This window comes from Stegostoma tigrinum, unplaced genomic scaffold (assembly GCF_030684315.1).
Source record: "Stegostoma tigrinum isolate sSteTig4 unplaced genomic scaffold, sSteTig4.hap1 scaffold_54, whole genome shotgun sequence".
Lineage (NCBI taxonomy): Eukaryota > Metazoa > Chordata > Chondrichthyes > Orectolobiformes > Stegostomatidae > Stegostoma > Stegostoma tigrinum.
The window spans coordinates 2,426,964-2,442,017 of NW_026728472.1; positions in this window are offsets into that span (position 1 = coordinate 2,426,964).

Here is a 15,054-nt window from a genome sequence, read left to right on the forward strand (position 1 = left end):
GAGGGATATGAACAAGCTGAATGGTCGAGGTCTTTTTTCACTGGATGGGTGGATCCGAGACTACAGGGAACATATTGAAGGAGAGAGGGGGATAATAAAATGGGAGCTGAGGGGCATTTTTCATGCAGAAGGTTGTGCGTGTATGGAATGAACGAACAGAGGGAAGTTGGGGAGGCTGGTAAAATGACAACATTTCAAAGGCATCTGGAAGCGTGTATGAATCCGAAGGGTTTAGACGGATAACGGATAATTACTGGCAAATGGGAATTGATGTATTTAGGATAACTGATCGGCTAGGGCGAGGTACACCGACGTGTCTGCTTCCGTGCTGTCAGATGATGTTGCAGTTTCTGAGCCCCTGTTTAGTTGTTTGTTTGTGGTTGAAGTCCTTGCCTGTCTCTATGGTGCAACCGGGTAGTGTGTTCTGCTTTTAACCGAAAAGTTGGTGGTTCAAACCCACTCTAGGCCAATTTACTGCATCACTTTTAACCCCGATGACTATTCTCCACGAGAATTTTGGCTGCAAAAAAAAACTGTGTTCGCTTTTCCGGAATTGAATGAACCCAACAGACAACGGGCAACAGAATCGAAAATGTCAAGGCGAACACAGTTCCAGACACACTAAAAATACTGTCTGTGAGATACTTCGACTTGTCTGTATCACAAACCAGTAACACAAGTGACAGCGGGGCAATTCCAAACTGCGCTTGCAAACAGACTGGTAGCTTAGTCCAATGCCACTTTTGGGAAAGTGCTTAAGTAGGGAAAACAAAAGTACAGAATAAGAGCAACTCACGAAAAAAGCGATGATTCGTAATCACAGTCTCGAAGAGGCTGGGTTTCCCTTCTGATCAACAATGCGGGTATGACTGTGCAGCAACGATTGCAGCGGATTGAGAATTGCAGCAGACCATGATAGAAATGAAGGAGATGAGAGAAATGTAACAAAATTTCACATCACAATTGCCCTCCATTGCACCTCAAAACAAATAACTGTGTTCAGAATTAATTCAGGATTTGATTTCACAAATTCGCAAGTGTGGTATAGTGATCTCCATTCGCTTTCAATGAAAATGATGAACAATGCAACTTGCCTGTAACATGAATCAGCAGCACAGCCTGCTTGTTCCCGGTATCATGCTGGAGTCATTCCATGCCACTGCACCATGTAAACGTAGTGTGGACGCGGACCCAATGGAGGATCTGTGCTGTCCAACATCATTGATCAGTTTGCAAGCAGCAAACACATTTTGTTGTGTTCCACTTAAACACAGATCTCCCTAAAATGCTTCCACACAACCCACATCTCATCAGAGACTGGAACCTCAATCCAGCGCTGAAGAGCTGTTGGCTCTGATATGATATTTTCCGATGTTTCTCCTGCAACACAACTACAGCGAGGGCACAGCCAAAAGCTTCGAGGATCCCTATCATGTTGGTATATTTTTTAAGCTATTCGGATATGCCTGGTTACAGCATCAATTTCCCACCAGATGCCAACAATCGATCTATCGAAACAAACATCAATGCAAAGCTGGATCTACGTCTTAAGCCTTGTTCGAGGAAAAAATGTAATACATCTGTGAGACAGACTATTTGGTTCTGCTTCGATAAAGAAAAAGATGAACTGTACAACATTTCTGGAACTTAGATTTTTACGTTGGAGAATGACTTCGCTCATTGCTTGAAACAGAATAGTGTTTGTGTCAACAATTATTATTAAGGAATAAAAAAAAAGCCATTTCCTCACAGTTTGAATATGTGTTAAAATACATACCTTTCCAAATGTTTACAATATGCACAAGGCTGGGAAGAGTGGAAGAAGATAATGGGCACTGGGCACATTCATGTAACCAATACATTAGAGAAACAGGAAGATCAGGGCCCTCTGTTATTTGTACTGCCATCTGTAAGCTTATGACTTTCTGTCTTACATTCTCACTCCTTGCTTCCCAGATAAAGCTTGGATTCGCCATCAGTCTGTATTTACACCAACTAGCTAATTAATCTGATAGTTCTACAGGGAGATGGATGTCGAGTTAAATTCAGGCCAGAAGCAGGCAGTGAATCAGAGAGTGGGTAAAATGATATCAAGTATGTCAACCAGAAGAAAAAAATAGAACCGATAAGCTTTTCGCAGTGAACAAGATGCAGGAGCCACTGTAAATCATATGGTTCATTCTGTCCGCTCCCACATTCCACGAGACCATGGATAATCTGACAATCTGGAGACACCACTTCCATGCATTATCCACTGAACACTTCATATCCTTAATCATTAAAATGTCTATCTCAGTTTTGATTATACTTATCGAACCACCCTAACAGCACTCTGTAGTAAATAATTTCACAAATTCATCACCTCTGCGAGAAAATGAATCCTCCTCGTCTCTGTCCTAAGTGGGTGACTTCTCAGACTGAGATGCCTTCTGGTCCTGAACTCTTCCAAACAGATAAAACATCCTCCACACATTTATCTTGTCAGGCCCCCTTCTGAATATTAATTGTTTCAATGTGGTCTTCACTCATTCTTTTTTTAAGCCTAATGAATACAGTCCCAACCTACTCAATCTCTCCTCAGATGAAAATCCCTCTACACACCAGAGAATGAGGTGAACCTTCACTGCACTGACCCAATGCCAACGTATCTTTCTTCAGACGTGGTTTCCAAAGCTGTTCACTGTATTTTGGCTGTACCTTGCAATGGTATAACTAACTCTGTCAACATTAATTGTCCATTCTCTTTGAAATACAGACTACATTAAAGTTGGATTCTGTCACCTGACGTACAAGCAGAATCCAAATGCATTTGATTTCAAATAAACACGTTAGACTATTGACTTCTGGCTCATTATTGAGCTTCTTACTTATTTTTGTGTCTTCCACATAGTTGACAATGATACATTACTTCTATTATGTAAATCATTGGTTGTGTCTTGGGCAGAAAGTGCCTGATGTGAAATGACGTCGAAACTCCCATGATTTAGTAAACAGCAAGAATTCAGAACTATATGCCTGATGGTCCCGTGTCTTCCTTTCCACGACAATGCGCCCCTGGCCAAAGAATAATGTCTTATTTGTTTTGTGCGTATTTTCTGAAGGAAGGTGACTTGCAAAGTGTTTGAAAACTAAATGGTCACAGTAGCTCTGTCGGAATCAGAGGAGTGAGAGTTCAACTTTCACATCAGAGCTGGCGATCCCTGTCAGACAATAAATCGAGGAACAACAAGGAGGAAAAGCGTTGGGGTGAAAGAGGATGAAAAGCCAGTGACATGAAATGCTGGAATACTGCACATGGGAAATGAATAAAAAGTTGGAGCTCGAAGGCTCATTGTGGGTGCTAATTGGTCAGATTCTTCTGCCTGCCGTTTGAATGGACACATACAGCAGTCCCGGATTAACAATTACATCTCGCTTCAATTCGAAACATTCATGGATGTTGCTGTCCCAAAATGATTCAGTCATTCACCAAATGAGAGAGACCCTTGGATTCTGGGTTATTGTCACTCGTCAGGCCCTTATCGCTGTCAGTGCATCTGAGTGGCTCATGGTCGATATCAAGTGGAGGATGATTGAAATGATGACTGAACAGCTCCTTCAGTCAGTATCGGGCCACTTGGTCAGATTAATCCAATTGCAGCAAACCGCACCCCACCATCTTCTCAGGGGCAAATGCAAAGTTGTAGTGAATACTGACGTACTCATATCCAAGGGAAGAATTTAAAAAACAAAAATCTTCATGATAATTTGTGAGGGGTAGGTCATGCCTTACAAACCTTATCGAGTTTTTTGAGGATGTGACGAGAAAGGTTGATGAGGGTCGAGCTGTGGATGTGGTGTATATGGACTTCAGTAAGGCATTTGATAAGGTTCCCCATGGTAGGCTCATTCAGAAGGTCAGGAGGAATGGGATACAGGGGAACGTAGCTGCTTGGACACAGAATTGGCTGGCCAACAGAAGACAGCGAGTGGTAGTAGAAGGAAAATATTCTGCCTGGAAGTCAGTGGTGAGTGGAGTTTCACAGGGCTCTGTCCTTGGGCCTCTACTGTTTGTAATTTTTATTAATGACTTGGACGAGGGAATTGAAGGATGGGTCAGCAAGTTTGCAGACGACACAAAGGTCGGAGGTGTCGTTGACAGTGTAGAGGGCTGTTGTAGGCTGCAGCGGGACATTGACAGGATGCAGAGATGGGCTGAGAGGTGGCAGATGGAGTTCAACCTGGATAAATGCGAGGTGATGCATTTTGGAAGGTCGAATTTGAAAGCTGAGTACAGGATTAAGGATAGGATTCATGGCAGCGTGGAGGAACAGAGGGATCTTGGTGTGCAGATACATAGATCGCTTAAAATGGCCACCCAAGTGGACAGGGTTGTTAAGAAAGCATATGGTGTTTTGGCTTTCATTAACAGGGGGATTGAGTTTAAGAGTCGTGAGATCTTGTTGCAGCTCTATAAAACTTTGGTTAGACCGCACTTGGAATACTGCGTCCAGTTCTGGTCGCCCTATTATAGGAAAGATGTGGATGCTTTGGAGAGGGTTCAGAGGAGGTTTACCAGGATGCTGCCTGGACTGGAGGGCTTATCTTACGAAGAGAGGTTGACTGAGCTCGATCTCTTTTCATTGGAGAAAAGGAGGAGGAGAGGGGACCTAATTGAGGCATACATGATAATGAGAGGCATAGATAGAGTTGATAGCCAGAGACTATTTCCCAGGGCAGAAATGGCTAGCACGAGGGGTCATAGTTTTAAGCTGGTTGGTGGAAAGTATAGAGGGGATGTCAGAGGCAGGTTCTTTACGCAGAGAGTTGTGAGAGCATGAAATGCGTTGCCAGCAGCAGTTGTGGAAGCAAGGTCATTGGGGTCATTTAAGAGACTGCTGGACATGTATATGGCCACAGAAATTTGAGGGTGCATACATGAGGATCAATGGTCGGCACAACATTGTGGGCTGAAGGGCCTGTTCTGTGCTGTACTGTTCTATGTTCTATGTTCTATGTTCTATAATTAACATTCTAATTCACTGTGAACACAGGTCATGACTATTTTGGTTCAGCACAGTCCCATTATAGTGTGGTTGAGCAGTCTAAGGTGCTGGATTCAAACTCTAGTTTCCATTGAGTCGTGGTTTCAATGCCCACTGCTGCCAGAATTGCTTCTGGTGTATCCCTGGTTGAAACTGGATCATGTTCAAATTTGTAGCGTTTCCTTTTCTTCGCAGTGTTTGCAGTTCCTCCGTCTCTGGCAGTTTTGGCGATGAAAGTGGCAAAATGGGTAACCAGCACTGAAAACAGTGACAGCTCCGTTTGTACAGTGCCTCCTTAGATCTCCACATGGGGACATGGAATGTCATGTTGGTGTAAGTTTTTGTGTGTCAGTTGGTCAGTGGCTGAAAGCATTGTGGCCGTTTGCCACTCAGGGACACTGCCTCAGCAGTTTCAGATCTAACAATTATACCGACCGTGTACCTACATTTCACCCATGAGAACACTATGATGAGATTGGATGTAAACAGCACCATGGCTCCACACAGACTGGGACAGGGACAGGGCCCAGTAGCAGGCCATGACACCATATTCTCCAATCAGGCAGTGGTGTGACTGTTTACTCCTTTCATTATAAATTCTGCATCTGACACCTCTCTGACTAACACCTGATGGAGGAGTGAGGCTCAGAAAGCGTGTGTTTTCAAATAAACTTGTTCGAATATTAACCTGGTGTTTTGTGATATCTGACTTTGTCTGCTGACTTTGTCTCCAACACCAGCACCTCCACATGAGGGGATTTTGCACAGTTTATCGATGTTTGTTTACATGAGTCAATGGATCAGCATCAGGATGTAAATTGAAGAGATGCTGGCTCAGGATCACACAGATACAGTACTTCAGTTGCTTTGGGTCTAGAAATTCAAACTTGAAGTCCTTCCATTTAACCCAAGACACATCCATGACAAAATTGAAATCAAAACACACTCATCAAAGACTATCTCTCTTCCCCTGCTCCACACAGAGTGAGACAGAGACAAGCAGCGGGATTTGATGCATCTCTTCAATTTCCCGCTGCCAGCTGAAAGCGGCCTCTGCAGCTTCAAACAGCGGCTTCACGCCCATCCCTGAGACAGAATTTAAAGCAACAAATTCCTCATAAACAGTCCTTCTCGTGTGAAAGGGGCGAAAAAGCTTTTGTAAAATTTGACAAGGGCTGCAGCAGATTCTCCCTGTCTCTGGAACTTTTGTAACCAAACCCCTCTCTCCAAACTAGAAGCGGCAAGATTTTGTAACGAGAACAGATATAAAACATTGAACTCTGCTCACATTTAACGAAAAGTGGGAAAAAACACACCTTATTTGAATAATGAGGGAGCAGAGCTGTGAGGCAAATGTAATAACGACTACATCGCAGAAACACAGCGGGCCCACCAACCCTACTTTTTACATTGCTTGTTCTATTATGCACAGGCTTTCCAGTCATCTATTACTTTGCAGTTTCTAGTGCATGAGACCCTCTCTCAGAGGACACCTATGCCTGCAGTGTTGGGTCTGTCATTTGGTGATTCACCGAGTGGCCGTGAGTTCATTTCTTTCTGGGGTCTGTGAGAATTTTCACCGCCTGCTGCATCCAGCATCCAAAGGAACTGTTTGAATGTCGTTTGAAATTATTTCTGCTGCCACAGTGTTAACACCACCATGTCATATTCCCTACCAGCCAGAAATGTGTTTATAATACCACATTCCTGTATGTCCCTCCAGGTATTTGAGAAAGGTATTTCGGAAGCACCTGATGTGAGGAATGTTTCAATTTGGCAGGAAGAATGAGGTGGAACAGGTTAAAGTGCAGAATGACGAGGAAACGATGGGGGAGTAACACGGACATTGGAGTGGCCAAATGACTTTTCTCTTCTGTAAACAGAGTCTGATTTTGAACTCTGAAATTGAACAATCTTAGCCAGGTGGGTGAAATCCTTGGTTTTGTGGGTTGGTCTGTCCAGAGGCCTATATCACTCGTGTCTGAATGTATTTGATTGCTTCCGTTTGTGCGTGAAAATGAGATTCAATTTTCCAGGGAGGTGGGAGGTGGGGGGGCGCAGAGACATGAGCACAGTTTGAGCATCTCCAACCTTAGTCCCATTTATTGTGACTTTAGAGATTAAAACATCACGGGGAAAATATTATTGAGATGAACCCTCGAAACGTCAGAGCATACAAGGCCACAGGCCAAGTGCTGGAAACTGGGATTCATGGTCCTGCAAAACCTCATTGATTTGATCATTTTGGTAGAGAAAAAAAAATCAAATGCTGCGTTTTTAAGAAACAATGCACGCGTCATTCCTGCTGGTCTAGTGGTTAGGGTTTGGCACTTTCACCTTGGCGGCCTGGGTATGATTCCCGGTCATGGAATCAGCATTGATTGTTCTTGTCAAGGAAAATAGCAGAGGTGAAGCAGCTCTGATGGGAATCCTTCCACTATCTCGGAACGGATAATGTCCCCAAGAACATAAACGTCACTGCCCCAGCCTCCTAAAGATGGGAATGGTGCCTGAACTGTCTCTGTTCAGTCAGACAGGTCAATCTTTATTCATCCTCTGATTCCACTTACCAAAGTGATTCTAAAGATTCTTGAAGCTGAGACTAGGCAATTTGGTTTGCTTCCTTGCTATTCCCAGTACATACAGTGATTGGGTCGGTGGGTTTGGGAAACCAAAAGGATGGCATGAGCAGCTGTTGGGTCAATTTCAGCTTCCGTTTCTCTGATGAGGGTGGGACATAGGTCACATTTGCTGTTAGGAGACAGAAAGGGCTCTCATTCCTGCAGAAGTTCAAACATCATCTCAACTTCTGAGCAGTCAGCAGGTGAAAAAGGAATTACTTCCTTGTGTGAGCAAACTGGTGAAATGTTAATCTACATTGCTTTTTGAAATGTGCATTTTTAAAATAATTTCTTGCACTACCCCCTGAAAGTGTGATATTTTGAAATCTCAGTCTTGAACAGCCTCACTAACTACCTCTCCCACAGCCTGTGGGCCAATGAATTGCAAAGTTTCGCTCAACTCTGAGGTTCTCGCATCTCCATCGTTATTTCGCAAGTATTCCTACATTGGAAAATTCATTATCTACGTTCTAAAATATGAATGTAATGTGGAAAACGTGTGCCCGGTGGCAGAGTTGGTCAGCGTGTGATCGTTATGTAACTACATAGAGGCCTGTGAAATGCCCGTTATGAGTTTAAGTTTAACGTGAATTAGCTCTTAATGACATGGGGACGGGGCGCTAAGAATCAAGCTCATGTTGAGCAAATTCGACTGAATTAGAGAATGACAATTTTTTTGGATGGAAAACAAATTTTTCGGCATGAACTATCTCAATTATCAACAAATACCCGGCACGTATTAAACACGTGTCGGAACATAGAACATATAGAACATAGAACATTACAACACAGTACAGGCCCTTCGGCCCTCAATGTTGTGCTGACCTGTCATACCGATCCCAAGCCCATCTAACCTACACTATTCCATGTACGTACATATGCTGATCCAATGACGACTTAAATCTACCTAAAGTTGGCGAATCTACTACCGTTTCAGGCAAAGCGTTCCATTCTCTTACTACTCTCTGAGTAAAGAAACTACCTCTGACATCTGTCCTATATCTTTCATGCCTCAATTTAAAGCTGTGCCTCCTCGTGCTCGCCGGCACAATCCTAGGAAAGAAGGCTCTCCCTATCCACCCTATCTAACCCTCTGATTATTTTATATATTTCAATTAAGTCACCTCTCAACCTTCTTCTCTAATGAAAACAGCGTCATGTCCTTCTGCCCTTCCTCGTAAGGCGTTCCCTCCATACCAGGCAACATCCTAGTAAATCTCCTCTGCACCCTTTCCAAAGCTTCCACATCCGTCTTATAATATGGTGACCAAAACTGTACACAATACTCCAAGTGTAGCCACACCAGATTTTTGTACAGCTTCACCATAACCTCTTGGTTCCGGAACTCGATTCCTCTGTTAATAAAAACTAAAACACTGTTTGCCTTCTTAACAGCCCTGTCAACCTGGGTTGCAGCTTTCAAGGATCTGTGTACATGGACACCGAGTTCTCTCTGCTCATCTACACTACCAAGAATCTTACCATTAGCCCAGTACTTTGTCTTCCGTAACATCTGTGGAGAGAGAACCGAATTTGATGTTTCTGCTCGATCACCTTTCTCACGTGGCTTAACCTGCATAGTGTCACCCGCTAGGAAAAGAAAAAGTGTTTAGCTTGCTTCATATTATTCAATTTGCTGTAAACTGGCAGAAACAATGACAATAATGAAAAAGGAATAAGATTTATCTCATTACACCTTTTCTCATTCCATTCAACTTCTGTCAGAATTCATTGAATTAAAGTGCTGCTGAGAAAAACAGAAAACACAAAACAAAAGACAGCCCAGCTGGTGGAGTTCTTCGGTGGGGGTCAATAAGCATGAAATGGACGCAAGGTCAATGTGAGCCTTGTGGTCAAATGTGGTCAAACTAGGAAGGCACAAGCTTCAATCAGGAATTGCATCTCCAAGCGATGGTTCATTTCCTGATTATTAGTGTCTAGTTTTCTCTTCCAGTTGGTAAACAAAAAAAACTCTGTTCCCTTCATAATGCTTCATGGAGAAACATTAGGCGCACGTTTCAAGACTGACAATTTTTCTCATCGATGCTACTCAACTGCACACTTTCATGACGTTTATTTACAGCTAGATTTCGTTTATGCTATTTTTAAAATCCTGCTCAGTTGTTTCCCATTTTGCAATGCTTCTGATCAAATAATGTCACATCTTCTAAAGCCATGACCATTTTTATAAGTAGCTTTAATCAGCCGCACAAAATTTCTTCACATCTGAAGTCAATTAAAGTCAAATTGATTCCCCACAAACCCCACCCCCAAAACTTGCCATCCCACCATCTCTCCCTCCCAGGCCCAGCCACATACTCTCTCACCTTGTTAAATTAACTCCTTGTATGTTTTGCTCATATGACTTTCAAAACGTTCTGGAATCACCGACTACCTTTGTTTATGGAATATTGTTGCGGATTTAAATAATGCTCTCAGAGGAAGAAACTCTGCTCCAATATTTCGTTTATTGTTTCCCGATACTTGTGAATGTCTTCCCTCTCTGACTTTGAATCAGTCTAAAGAGGGAATTTTTGCACTTGTTTAGAAACTCTGAACCTCGAGTCTTCTGTCAAATCTCCATTAATTCAGTTCCGAATTTTCCCTGAGTCAGTTACAACATTTCTGACTTTCCCAACGTGAATATAATCCTGCAACCTTTCCATCCCCACCCCCGATAAAACCCGTGGGTGTCCTTTCTAATGACTTTATATCCCAGTCGACCCCATCTGTATCTTTTCTAATATGATAAGGTTTGTGCACAATGCTCCAAGCAAGGCTGAACTACAGATGTTACAGAAGTTCTATGATCTCGATCACCTCACTGTGAGGCTACATTTACTTCCAGTGCTGACTGGGTAAGGACAGTGAACACCTTCGCCAAAGGCATTCTTGATCTGAGATCTAAAGTTTACAAAACAAAACCCAACTTATTGCATATCATCTCTCCATATTCATGTCCCCTTTGTACATCACTTCGTGCTTCCCTGTCTTGAATTTCGCCTAATTATTCATTTATTGATTAAGACATTTCCCTCAACCCATTATTCTAAACTCTATGGAGCACTAACTGAAATTGGTCATATACTCCAGCAACACAGTCATCTCGTCCCAGTGGTGAATAGAAAGGACATTCCTGGTGTGGCCTCGAAGGCAAGTATTTCCTTCTCCAGTTCAGGGAGATCATTACTGCAACGAACTGTGTTTGTATGTTCATTACACCCCAGGCAATTGCTGTAATACTTTCATGCTTAGTTTTTACAATCTGATTCCAGCAAAGATTGACCTCAAAGCTGTATTTCTCAGGGTCATTTTCCTGAGCATGGTAGCTTGTACTGTATCGCGTGCAATGACATACAAATGCTGCTGCCAACTGTTCGATTTTGAAACCAGGTCATTCCATTACTGCCCCATTTAAAGCAGTCCTTTCCATTTAAGTCACTGCAGAGCAACAGTCCTTGGTGATTCTAATGATGGTGTAAATTGGCCAATCCAGATTGACGAATGTAGTTTGAATGGTAAGTTGTTGAGGTGTTGTTGGGGCAATATATTAGAACAATAGATTCTAGAAGCAACGAGACAGTCGGATATCTGATAATATGCAATGGCACAGGATTCGTTGATGACCTCATGGTGAAGCCACCCCGAAGTAGAAGTGAGCATAGTGTGACGGAGTTTTATATTTACTTTGAGGAAGGGAAGGTTGGTTCTAAGATGAGCGCTCTAAACCAAAGTGAGGAAAATGGCAACAGTACGAGGTTAGGATCTACTAAAATTAGTTTTAAGAGTCGGTCAACAGACTTGTAATGGCAAACATTTAAGGAGGTATTTCAGAATACCCAAATCGCTACATTACAGCCAGAAAGACTTGAATGAAATGAAGCACCATCCATGTCTCAGGAAAGAATTTAAACATAAGAATTCCCCAAAGATATTCATATTCAGATATATGCACAGAGGCCACATTGTTTAGGGAGGCATGTCTTATATTTCAGCTTTTCCTTGGGACTGTCTGTTCTGAAGAAGAGTTGCTGGAATCTGTTTTCGTCTTGGCACTGACATCCATTGGCAGATCTAACTCTAACATGTGTTATCACCAATCTACATTTTCAAACTTAAATCTAAATCTGTAAATATTAATTGGAATGTTGTTTTAAATCTGACGGGCTTAAGGATGCTATGGCCATCCAGACCTGAGCATGACGATGCCTGAGCCACAGACCGAGGACAGCAAATAATGCTGATCTTGAAAACTTTGATTTCGGCCACTGCACATCCTGTGCAATGTGACCTTTGTGCTGCTGTCTCAGTGTTTTTACAACTACTGATCTGTACATCCTTGCTTACTATCATCCGCTTGTCCTGCTCATAAACTAAGCTTTTCACTGTACTCTGATGTAAGTGACAAGCAATCATATCCACAGATGATGCCAATCATGCTGAGTTTGTCCGGACATTTCTGCTTTGATTCAAGGAACTTTGTTCCATTTGATCGCAAGACTGCAGCGAGGGTGTAATTCTACCAGAGGGCGTCCAGAGCCAGTCCGTTCAAAGGGGAGGTGATGGTATCGTGGTATTATGGCTTGCTAGTTATTTCAGAGGCCTAGATAATATTCCTAGCTCTCGGGCTCTAAATCTGCCAAAACAGATGGTGGAATATGAACCTACTTTACAAAAACATCTGATGAGAACCATGAATCGATTATGAGGAAATGAAACTGATCTGGTTCACGAACGCCTTTTAGGGAAGGACTCTGCCATTCTTACCTAGTCTGGCTTATGGGTGGATGCAGACCACTGGGCAACTGGGATGGGCCTGGCCAGCAATGTACTCATCCTGTTAATGAATTTTTTAAAAAGACCAGGATATTGTCTGGGCTCGACCACTTCCTCTGTGTAGATAGATAAGCGAGGCTAGAGCTGTTTTGTTGTTTTCTAACAGATGAGAAAGCTTAGTGGAGAAACTGATTAACGTGTGCAAAAATATAAAGGGGATAGAAACGGGAGACTGGAATAAACGTTATCTCATTGAAAAGCATGAGTAACCATTGAGGTAGATTGAAAACAAGGCACAGAAGTGTTAGAAAAGATTTTAGGAAGATGTGCTCTCCCCCAGAGAGTTCTGGGTATCTGGAATTCACTGTCTGATCATGTGGTTAAGCTAAGAATGATCAGAACATTTTAGAAGTGGTCAGATGATCAGTTGAAGTGCCAGATCACACACGGAAAATGGGATGAGGATAAACAGATACAAAAGCAGAAGTTGTTGGAAAAACTCGACAAATGTGGCAGCATCTGTGAAGAAAACGCAGAGTTAAGGTTTTGGGTCTGGTGACCCTTGCTTCCAAAGCCTGAATAAAAACAGATGCCTGATGAAAGACACAAAAATAATGCACAAAAGCCAACTTTCTGTACTGCAAGAGCTCAATGCCTGTGGCACAATGGAGAGTGCATTGGACTTCTATGTCAGCATTCACAGTGCTGTTCAAAGATTGTGAGCTTGAGTCCCACCAGAGTCAAGTTTTAATGAAGGTTTGGGATGAGTCAATGATGGATTTCAAAAACCGATTCATTGTCACTCTGTGTTGCCCAGGCCCTGTTGCTGATCAATGTCAATTAGTCAGCTTCTCAGGGCAAGATTTCTGGGAAAAATACCGTTTGAAAGACAATCAGTCCAGAATCTGTTGCTCACTTGACAAAGTTGCAAGTTCATGGTGACGCTCAACTGGTTTGCAACACCAACGTTCCCTTCCACAGTTGGCAAGTTATTTTTGAATTTTTGTTGATGGTGGAAATCGACAAATTTCTGATTCCCAATGGTACACAGGGTTAAGTGGACAGTTGTGGAAAAATCATTGAAATGTTCTATCAGCCACGACTGTGTCGAATGGTGAGGCATGTTCACATTTTCAGTGATGTTTCCAGCAAAGAGTATTAAATAACAAAATGGTGATGACAATGTGAATCAGCAGCATTCAATGTCAACTCATCAACTTCACCACGCCCTTCTCACAGCTGGAATGTTCCAGTTTCAGATCAGACGTGGAAGATTTATTTTTTAAAAACACAGTTTCTGTAGGTTTCTGTATGAATACATTCGTGAGGATTGTGCAGTTTGGGATTTTGGAATTGTCCACTCTGTGCAAAAGTGTGGATCATTAATATCTGCCCAGAAGAAAGATGGTCCAAAGACTGACACCTGAGAACAGCGCCGTGCACCCTCCTTGAATCTGGGAAACAATTCCTCACAGACAATGTTACATACCCGCTCTCATGGGGTTTTTCATTCCATCGACTTCAAATCGTCACAGAAGTTGATTCAACAAATCTTGTCACTGAGTAATTTCTTTATTTGTGTTCACTTCATACAAGCAGAGTGTCACAGTGGGAGTGCAATGCGCCCATGACCCAGAGCTCATATCATGTTCTGGAAACTGTCACCTGCTGTTTATCATTTCACAAACATTGGGGAGAAGTAGCTGCTAATCTGCACAACTTACTCAACCGTTTTCAGAGAGAGGCTAAACTGACTCACTGTTTCCTGCTATCTGTAACTCAGTGAATCTCTCAGATTGATTTTATTATCACAGGGGCCAAGGTTGTAAATGATGAAAAATACAACAGTGGAGACAGTGCGCTCTCACACATCTCTTTTCACTCCAGGAGCTGTCAAGATGATGGCCTGAAGTGCCTTCTCCCGGTCTCAGTCAATCTGGGATGGTTTGCACTGTCGACTCTATTCTCTGAGCTGGGAACAAGATGGTAAAGTTTACACACATCAAGGTGCAGTGTGCCTGAGGGACAGAGCTCGCTGTAGTAATACTCCACGCTGAGTCGGACTGCAGCGACCTCCCTGTGACATCGAAAAGGCCACAAGCACTTTTCCCCAAAATTTTGAGGAATTCTCCTTCTCCAAGCAGCTCTGTATTTTCTGATTATCTTAGATGCAATGATTTGGACAAGGTTCCTAACTGAATGTTAGTTCCTGTGCATGCACAATCTCCTTTTTGCACAACCTCTCTGATTTACCATATCACTCATTCCAACCACTCCCTCCCCGTCCCGCAAGACCATGTTTGATAGGAAGCTGAAGAGCGCATTCGTGCTGTTCTCCCCAAGCACTGTCTGCCAGTGGAAGAAGATTTACTCCAGCCACCAATGGAAAGACCTCGATCTGGGGGGAAGGGAGAAAACAGAGTCTCTTGGGAGCAGCGGGTCCGAATGGGAAGAAGCTGTTATTAACATTTAGTGCGGCTTTCACTCTTCAAAGCAAGATAATGTCCTTATTTTATAAGAAAACCCACCTGCTTTAGTGTTAATGGCTCTGCGCTGTTGCTGGTTCATTGCTCAAGGTTTACGTTTCCTGTTTCATGTGGGTAGCATAAATGGGGTCAGCACGGTGGCTCAAT